Here is a 9,411-nt window from a genome sequence, read left to right as displayed (position 1 = left end):
TGCTGCCCACCTGGGCACTGCTGCCTCCTCTTCAGCTCCTCTCTGCCAGCACCCCCAGCTCCCTCTCTGCCTGGCTGCTCTCAGCCACTCTGGCCCCAGCCTGTAGTGCTACTTGGGGTTGTTGTGGCCAAAGTGCAGAACCCTGCCCTTGGCCTTGTTCAGTCTCATCCCATTGGCCTCTGCCCACCCATGCAGCCTGGCCAGGTCCCTCTGCAGGGCTCTGCTACCCTCCAACAGCTCCACAGCTGCTCCTAGCTTGGTGTCATCTGCAAACTTACTGCTGCTGGACTCAATCCCCTGCTCCAGATCATCAATAAAGATATTCAACAGGACTGTGCCCAGCACTGATCCCTGGGGCACAGCACTGGTGCCAGCTGCCAGCTGGATGTGGCACCATTCACCACCACTCTCTGGGCCTGGTCTTCCAGCCAGTTCTTGACCCATACCAGAGTGAACCCATCTGAGGCAGGAGCTGTGCCAGGAGCTTGGTGTAGCAGAGGATGCCAAAAGCTTTGCTGCAGTCTGGGCAGACTCCATCCACAGCCTGCCCCACATGCACCAAGCAGGAACCTGACCAGAAAAGGAGCTCAGGTTGGTCAGGCAGGACCTGCCCTTCCTAAACCCATGACCCCTTGGCCATCCTGTAGGTACTTTGTGATGGCACTCAAGACAACCTGCTCCATGCACCAGATCCACCAGAGTGACTCTGTCCAGAATGGCACCCAAAGGAGACCCCTTCCATAGAGCAAATCATTCTGGGGAGGGAGAAGAGTTATTCTAGGATGGGCTGGGATGGGGGGGGGAAAAGAAGTCTTATATTAAACTATGGGCCTGGGGTGGGAGGAGGGAGGAAAAGGGGCAGCAGCTGAGCTGTTTCAACTCCTGTTATTTTCAGGCAGGAGCTCAGGGATGTCTGGACCCAAATATTCCTTCCAGCTGAAGAACTGAAACCTTCCCTTTGCAAGGAGGGAGGGAAAGGCCACAAAATGCTCCCAGTTTGTTCTGTTGGGTTTTTTTTATGTTTATTTTGGGATGGGTTTTTGTTTGCTGTTGTTGTTGGTTGGTTGGGGTTTTCCTTCCCCCCCCCTCTCCTCCCCTCCCCTTCAAACATGACATTCAAGCCCAGAAACCCCAGTGAGTGACTTCCAGGCATGAAACACTGCAGTGAGAGGGTTTTGCATTGCCTCAGATGGTTGTTTTGGGTGGAAAGATGCAGTAAATCCATCCTTAATAGTGACTCAGGGAGCTTGGGAGAGGGGGGGGGGGGAAAGGACAAGGCTGAGCAGATGAGGACTCCTATGCTGAATTTGTGGCCCTGTGGAAGGGAGATTCTCCCTCTTGTGTGATCCTGATCCCATTTTTTTTGGTGCAGAGATGAATTGAAATGAAGATTTTTATCTTTGTTTGCTCTTTTTTTTTCCCTCCCTCCCTCCCCCTCCTCCCTTTCCAATGGATTAGGCACTGCTGTGGGTTCCTAATCATTATTAGGAATAATAATGGGCTAATTACAGCCCCCAAAAAACATCAGCCTTGAGAATTCCTCCATGCATAAAGCCAGAGGCTTGGGTTGAATAATACCTTAATTTGGAGAGGGCTGGGGATAAAAAAGGCTGTTTCTGACTGTTTAGGTTGGGGGTTGGGGGGGTTTAGCTCCTGCTCTTCTAAATGGCTGCTGGTGTGTGTTAATTATAGCTTATTAATTACAGCCTGCCTGCTGTGGGGAGCCTGTTGCTAACAAGAGGATGCTGGTGGCTTTCTGATGCTCTGCTGGGCAAGGTGAGGAGAGAAGCACTGAAAATATCAGAGGATCACAGAATGGGTCAGGTTGGAAAGGGACCTTCAAGATCATCCAGTTCCAAAACCCTTGCCATGGGCAGGGACATCTCCCAGCAGCCCAATGTGGTCACCCAACGTGGCACTGAACACCTCCAAGCAGGGGACAGCCACAGCCCCCCTGGGCAGCCTGTGCCAGTCTCTCTCCACCCACACTCTCAACAATTTCTTGCTCATCTCCAGGCTCAGTCTCCCCTCTCCCAGCTCAAAACTGTTGTGCCTCATCCTGGCATTCCCAGCCCTTTTCCAAAGTCCCTCTCCAGCTCTCCTGCAGCCCCTTCAGGCAAGAGGGAGAGGATTCTTCCCCTCTGCTCAGACCCTACCTGCAGCACTGCCTCCAGTTCTGGTGCTCCCAGCACAACAAGGACCTGGAGCTGATGGAGAGGGTCCAGGGGAGGTCATGAAGGTGATCAGAGGGCTGGAGAAGCTCCACTATGGGGACAGGCTGAGAGAGTTTGGGCTGGAGAAGGCTCCAGAGAGATGTTAAAGGACTCTTCCAGTACCTGAAGGATCCAAGCCAAGAGCATGAACTTAAACAAGGCCAAGTGCAAGGTTCTGCAACTGGGTAGGGGCAACCCCAAGCATCAATAGAGGCTGGGCAAGAAGAGACTCAGCACTGCTCAGGCCACACCTTGAGTGCTATCTCCAGTTCTGGGCTCCTCAATTCAAGAGAGATGTTGAGGTGCTGGAAGGTGTTGAGAGAAGGGCAGCAAGGCTGGGGAGGGGCCTGGAGCACAGCCCTGTGAGGAGAGGCTGAGGGAGCTGGGGGGGTGCAGGCTGCAGCAGAGGAGGCTCAGGGCAGAGCTCATTGCTGCCTGCAGCTGCCTGCAGGGAGGCTGTAGCCAGCTGGGGTTGGGCTCTGCTGCCAGGCAGCCAGCACCAAAAGAAGGGGACAGAGCCTGAAGCTGTGGCAGGGCAGGTTGAGGCTGGATGTTGTTAGGAAGTTGTTGTCAGAGAGAGTGCTTGGCATTGGAATGGGCTGCCCAGGGAGGTGGTGGAGTCTGTGTGGCTGGAGGTGTTGCAGCCAAGGCTGGCTGGGGCACTGAGTGCCATGGTGTGGTTGGTTGGGCAGGGCTGGGTGCTAGGTTGTGCTGGCTGAGCTTGGAGCTCTCTGCCAACCTGTTTAATAACTTCTCTAAGAGCTCTGAACAAATGCTTCTGCAGCACCTCCAAGTTGAAAAGGGGGAGAGGAATCTTTTTTGCTTTAACACCAACCAGCACTCGAAATCTTTTGCTGCTTTTGATTCTGGGGGGGTTCTTTTTATATGGGATGCTTATCCCAGAGCCTCTTTCAACCAGCCCACAAGCCTAAATCCCCTCCAAACGTCTCCAGACTCCATCTCCCATCACTAAATGAATCCTCTTAGGAGCTATATAAATATAAAGGTGCACAGGCACAGATATAGATATATATAAGACGTTGGAGAGGACGTCTTGGAGCTGTATAAATAGGCTGATGACAGCCACGGGGTGGATATAAATAAGATTAAAAGTCACAGGCAGCCTTTTCCTGGCATTTTTCCCACCTCCATCCCCACACATCTTCCAGAAGGGATGGAAAATACCAAACTCCAGCCTTCCCCCAACCTCCTTTTTGGTTTTCTTTTTTTTTTTCCCCACTGAAATGATGAGACTGAACAAGGCCAAGGGCAGGGTTCTGCACTTTGGCCACAACAACCCCAAGCAGGCTGGGGACAGAGAGGCTGAGAGCAGCCAGACAGAGAGGGAGCTGGGGGTGCTGGGAGAGAGGAGCTGCAGAGGAGGCAGCAGTGCCCAGGTGGGCAGCAGAGCCAATGGCATCCTGGGCTGGCTCAGGAGCAGTGTGGGCAGCAGGACAAGGGAGGTTCTTGTGCCCCTGTGCTCAGCACTGCTCAGGCCACCCCTGCAGTGCTGTGTCCCGTTCTGGGCTCCTCCATTCAAGAGAGATCTTGAGGTGCTGGAAGGTGTTGAGAGAAGGGCAGCAAGGCTGGGGAGGGGCCTGGAGCACAGCCCTGTGAGGAGAGGCTGAGGAAGCTGGGGGGGTGCAGCCTGCAGCAGAGGAGGCTGAGGGCAGAGCTCATTGCTGTCTGCAGCTGCCTGCAGGGAGGCTATAGCCAGGTGGGGTTGGGCTCTGCTGCCAGGCAGACAGTAAGAGAACCAGGGGCCCCAGGCTGAAGCTGTGTCAGGGCAGGTTGAGGCTGGATGTTGTTAGGAAGTTGTTGTCAGAGAGAGTGATTGGCACTGGAATGGGCTGCCCAGGGAGGTGGTGGAGTCTGTGTGGCTGGAGGTGTTGCAGCCAAGGCTGGCTGGGGCACTGAGTGCCATGGTCTGGTTGGTTGGCAGGGCTGGGTGCTAGGTTGGGCTGGCTGAGCTTGGAGCTCTCTGCCAACTTGCCTGATTCCATGACTCTGTGGTGAGACACTGGCACAGGTTGCCCAGGGAGGTTGTGGATGCTCCTTTCCTGGAGCTGTTGAAGGCCAGGTTGGATGAGGCTTTGAGCTCCATGGGCTGGTGGGAGCTGTCCCTGCCTATAGTAGGGGAGTTGCAAGTGGATGTTTCTATGATTCTGTTCTCTGCTCTTGCTGGGTTGAAGCTTGCTCCAATTAGCTTTGCAGCCCCTAAAAATCATCATGGCAGAGGAGCTGGACCTGGATGACCTTTAAGATCCCTTCCAATGCAAACCATCCTAGGGTTCTATGAATACCCAATCCAAGAGAGTGAGGAGAAGGTAGGGAATATCCTTTCCCTTGAGCCAGGCTTATTTCACTGTCTTTAGTGACTGGAACAAATCCAAAGTGTCAACCAAGACCATGTGAGGCATCCAGGGAGACAAATGCCAGGGCTGGGAATAAAGATCTGCTGCTCCTGTTTATTTCCATGGGGCTCTCTCAACCCAGCACCTTGGCTTGATGAAGTCAAATTTGTTACAGAGGATGAGCTGTAAAATGTTGTGGAGTTGGGGAGGGGGATGAGGGGAGGGGTGGGAGGGATGTGTTAGAGGGGTGAAAAAAGAGGCTATAAATACATTGGTTGCTTTAGAAGGCATTAGGATGTAATTGAGAGGGGAAAGGATGGTGGCAGGGAGGGGTTGGAGCTACCTGTGGCTTGTCCCCATGGACTATTTTTGTGTTGGATTGATAGAGTGAGTTGGGTTGGAAAGGATCTTAAAGCTCAGCCAGTTCCAAACCCCCTGCCATGGGCAGGGACACCTCCCACCAGCCCAAGGTGCTCAAGGACTCATCCAACCTGGCTTGGAATACCTCCAGGGAGGGGACATCCCTGGGCACCTGTGCCAGGGTCTCTCCACCCTCACTGGAAAGAATTTCTTCCTCATCTGCCCAGAAACTTCTTGGGGGGGGGGGGGGGTGGGGGAATTTGTTTGATGTGAGGGTCATGAAGTCCTGGAGCAGGCTGACCAGATCTGAGCAATGCTCAGCAAGAGCTAAAGGAGCTGTGGGAGGCAAAAGCATGGGGCCAGAGTCTTGTCAGTGATGCTCAGTGGCAGGACAAAGGGTATGGGGCACAAACTGGAACCCAGGAGGCTCTACTTGTGAGGGTACTGGAGGCCTGGAGCAGGCTGCCCAGAGAGGGTGCTTAATAGGAGCCAGCAGTGTGCCCAGGCAGCTGAGTAGGAGCCAGCAGTGTGCCCAGGCAGCTGAGTAGGAGCCAGCAGTGTGCCCAGGCAGCTGAACAGGAGCCAGCAGTGTGCCCAGGCAGCTGAGTAGGAGCCAGCAGTGTGCCCAGGCAGCTAATAGGAGCCAGCAGTGTGCCCAGATGGCCAAGAAGGCCAATGGCATCCTGGCTTGGATTAAAAATGCTGTGGCCAGCAGGAGCAGGGAGGTGATTGTCTCCTTGGACTCTGCTCTGGTGAGGCCACACCTGGAGTGTTGTGTTCAGTTTTGGGCACCACAATACAAGAGAGCTGTGGAGGTGCTGGAGCAGGTCCAGAGGAGGGCAGGGAAGCTGGGGAAGGGTCTGGAGAGTAAATCTGATGAGGAGTGACTGAGGGAGCTGGGGATGGGTGGTGTGAAACAGAGGAGGCTGAGGGCAGAGCTCATTGCTGTCTACAGCTACCTGAAGGGACACTGTGCAGAGGCTGCTGCTGGGCTCTGCTCACAGGTCACTGGAGGCAGAACAAGGGGGAATGACCTCAAGCTGAGGCTGGGGAGGTTTAGATTGGACATTAGGAAAAAGTTTTTCATGGAGAGAGTGGTCAGGGACTGGAATGAGCTGCCCAGGGAGAATGAGCTGCCCAGGGAGGTGGTGGAGTCCCCCAGCCTGGCTGTGTTTCAGGGTGGTTTGGATGTGGTGCTTGGGGCTGTGGTTTAAGGTGACTCTTGTAGAGCAGGGTGCCAGGTTGGACTTGGTGCTCCTGAGGGGCATTGCCAACCTGGGTGTTGCTGTGAGTCTGTGACTCTTTCCAAGGCTCTGCCATGCATGAATGCTTCTGGAGCTGCTACATCTTGGTTGAACTGGGGAGGTTTAGGTTGGATGTTAGGAAAACCTTCTCTAGTTGGGCTGGAAGGTCTGATCCAGCCTAAGAAATTCTGTGATCCTGAGGAGCTTTTCCAACCTGCAGGTTCTTCTCATTCTCTCATTCTGTTGTGGACCTTCCTTCTTTGGAGAGATTCCAACCCCCACCCTGGGCAAGCTGCTGTGGGTGCCCTTAATTTAGCAGAAGGGTTGGACTGGATGATCTGCAGAGGCTCCTTCCAGCTCCTACCATGCTGTGATTCTGATCCCCCATAGCACCTCTGCTCTCCTGGTCACACCACAGGGTTGCTCTCCTGGTCACACCACAGGGTTGCTCTCCTGGTCACATCACAGGGTTGCTCTCTTGGTCACACCACAGGGTTGCTCTCCTGGTCACATCACAGGGTTGCTCTCTTGGTCACACCACAGGGTTGCTCTCCTGATCACATCACAGGGTTGCTCTCTTGGTCACACCACAGGGTTGCTCTCCTGGTCACATCACAGGGTTGCTCTCTTGGTCACACCACAGGGTTGCTCTCCTGGTCACACCACAGGGTTGCTCTCCTGGTCACACCACAGGGTTGCTCTCTTGGTCACACCACAGGGTTGCTCTCTTGGTCACACCACAGGGTTGCTCTCCTGGTCACATCACAGGGTTGCTCTCTTGGTCACACCACAGGGTTGCTCTCCTGGTCACACCACAGGGTTGCTCTCCTGGTCACACCACAGGGTTGCTCTCTTGGTCACACCACAGGGTTGCTCTCCTGGTCACATCACAGGGTTTTTCTGGTCACATTTAGAGTTGCTCTCCTGATCACACAGAGTTACTCTTCTGGTCACAGAGAGCTCTCCCCTGCCCCTGTCACGCTAGGCACCATCCTAACACACCTTTCCCCCACCCTGTTATTTCAAAGAGCCTTTCCCCCCCCCCCCCCTCCCCCAGGTAGGAAGGATGCAGGATCAGCAGAACCCATCCCTGCTGCCACCTGAGGCAGGGAGATCTCTGCTGCTTCCTCAGCACTGCCCACCCTTAATCGCTGCTTTGCAAAGGGCTGTCAGGTCCTTTTTGTGTCTGGTGCCCTCCTCCACCACATCTCAGCTTGTTTGGATGTCAGGGGATTGAGCCAAGGCAGGTTGGGGGTTTATGGGATGGCCACAGGACAGTAGAGATATCATTTTTTCTGCGTGGAAAAGGCACTTATTGAAAGGGTTACGTCTTGGGCAAGAAGGCACTTATTAAAAGGTAAGGTGGATTGATAGCCAGAGTGGTTTTTCCTCCTTAAACAGGCACCAAGGAGGGATGCTGACGGCAGCAGGAGCCCTTCCAGCTCTCCCTGCGTCCCCTTTCGACCTCACCTCCTCCGCAGATGCCCTAAACCTTGGGAAAAGCCAAAGCTGAGGAGGAGGAGGAGGCAGAGCTCAGCAGGACGCAGCCAAATGCGATCAGACAGCTCCCCTCCAGCCTTCACCCATCTCCCCGGCACAGCATCAAGAGGGAAGGGAGGTGGCTGCCTCCTACCTCCCCCTGTTTCCCTGCCCCTAGCAAGGCGAATACATCCCTGCTCCACTTACAGAGGGATTTCCAGAGCAGAGAGGCTTCTCCTGGGGCAATCCTGGCCGGCACCGAGGCGAGCAGCTTTTGGCCGCCTCCTCCCGGCCCCCAGCTGGTTGAGAGCAAACAGCAGCCGAGGTCTGTTCAAACAGAGCTGCCGTCGGGTGCGGCGCCTGCCTGTTTGCACTGCTGCGAAAGCAATCTCACCCAAGCCTCTCCCGGCTGTCAGCTCCTCTCACATCTCATCCTTGCCTCCTCAATTCTCTCCACGTCCCGCACTGCCGAGCTGCGCTTCCTTCCCGGCCCCGCACAGCCCTGCCCGACGGCCATCGCCTGGAGGGCTGAGATCTGCTGGAGAGCAGCCCTGGGGGTGCTGGTGGCTAACAAGTTACTCATGGGGCAGCAATGTGCCCTGCTGGCCAAGAAGGACAATGGGATCCTGGGGGAGCATTAAGCAGTGCCCAGCAGATCAAGGGAGGTTCTCCTCCACCTCTACTCTGCCCTGCTGAGACCTCAGCTTGAGTATTGCCTTCAGTTTGGGGCTCCACAGTTTCAGAGGGACAGGGATCTGTTGGAGAGGGTTCAGTGGAGGGCTACAAGGGTGATGAAGGGACTGGAGGGCATTGCCTGATGAGGAGAGGCTGAAAGACCTCTCTGTGAAGAGACCTCAAGCTGACCTGGAGAAGAGCAGCCCCAGAGGGGATCTGATCAATTCTCAGAAGTTTAAGAAAGGTTCTTCTCTACTACTCTACCCCATAGAATCACAGAATCAGGCAGGTTGGCAGAGAGCTCCAAGCTCAGCCAGCACAACCTAGCACCCAGCCCTGCCCAACCAACCAGACCATGGCACTCAGTGCCCCAGCCAGCCTTGGCTGCAACACCTCCAGCCACACAGACTCCACCACCTCCCTGGGCAGCCCATTCCAATGCCAATCACTCTCTCTGACAACAACTTCCTAACAACAGCCAGCCTCAACCTGCCCTGACACAGCTTCAGCCTGGGTCCCCTGGTTCTGGTGCTGCCTGCCTGGCAGCAGAGCCCAACCCCACCTGGCTACAGCCTCCCTGCAGGCAGCTGCAGGCAGCAATGAGCTCTGCCCTGAGCCTCCTCTGCTGCAGGCTGCACCCCCCCAGCTCCCTCAGCCTCTCCTCACAGGGCTGTGCTCCAGGCCCCTCCCCAGCCTTGCTGCCCTTCTCTCAACACCTTCCAGCACCTCAACAGCTCTCTTGACTTGAGGAGCCCACAACTGGACACAGCACTCAAGGTGTGGCCTGAGCAGTGCTGAGCACAGGGGCACAAGAACCTCCCTTGTCCAGGCTGATCCAGGAACCCCTCCAGCCACACAGACTCCACCACCCCCCTGGGCAGCCCATTCCAATGCCAATCACTCTCTCTGCCAACAACTTCCTAACAACATCCAGCCTCAACCTGCCCTGGCACAACTTGAGGCTGTGTCCCCTTGTTGTGTTGCTGATTGCCTGGCAGCAGAGCCCATCCCCACCTGGCTACCTTCCTCCTCCTTGCTCTGCTGCCAGCAGCCCTCTACCAGCTCTGCTCTCCCTCCCCAGACCAT

General features: G+C 55.4%; 1 long non-coding RNA gene across 1 annotated transcript; it reads left to right on the top strand.

Moving 5' to 3' along the window:
- Positions 1-908: 908 nt before the first annotated feature.
- Positions 909-8,120, top strand: LOC135190637 (uncharacterized). Its single transcript, XR_010308583.1, has 3 exons — positions 909-995; positions 1,707-1,776; positions 7,573-8,120. It is a non-coding gene; the product is annotated as an uncharacterized LOC135190637 (long non-coding RNA).
- Positions 8,121-9,411: the final 1,291 nt, after the last annotated feature.

This window comes from Pogoniulus pusillus, chromosome 36, assembly GCF_015220805.1.
Source record: "Pogoniulus pusillus isolate bPogPus1 chromosome 36, bPogPus1.pri, whole genome shotgun sequence".
In the NCBI taxonomy this organism is placed as follows: domain Eukaryota; kingdom Metazoa; phylum Chordata; class Aves; order Piciformes; family Lybiidae; genus Pogoniulus; species Pogoniulus pusillus.
This window is presented reverse-complemented; position numbering and strand designations above follow the sequence as displayed.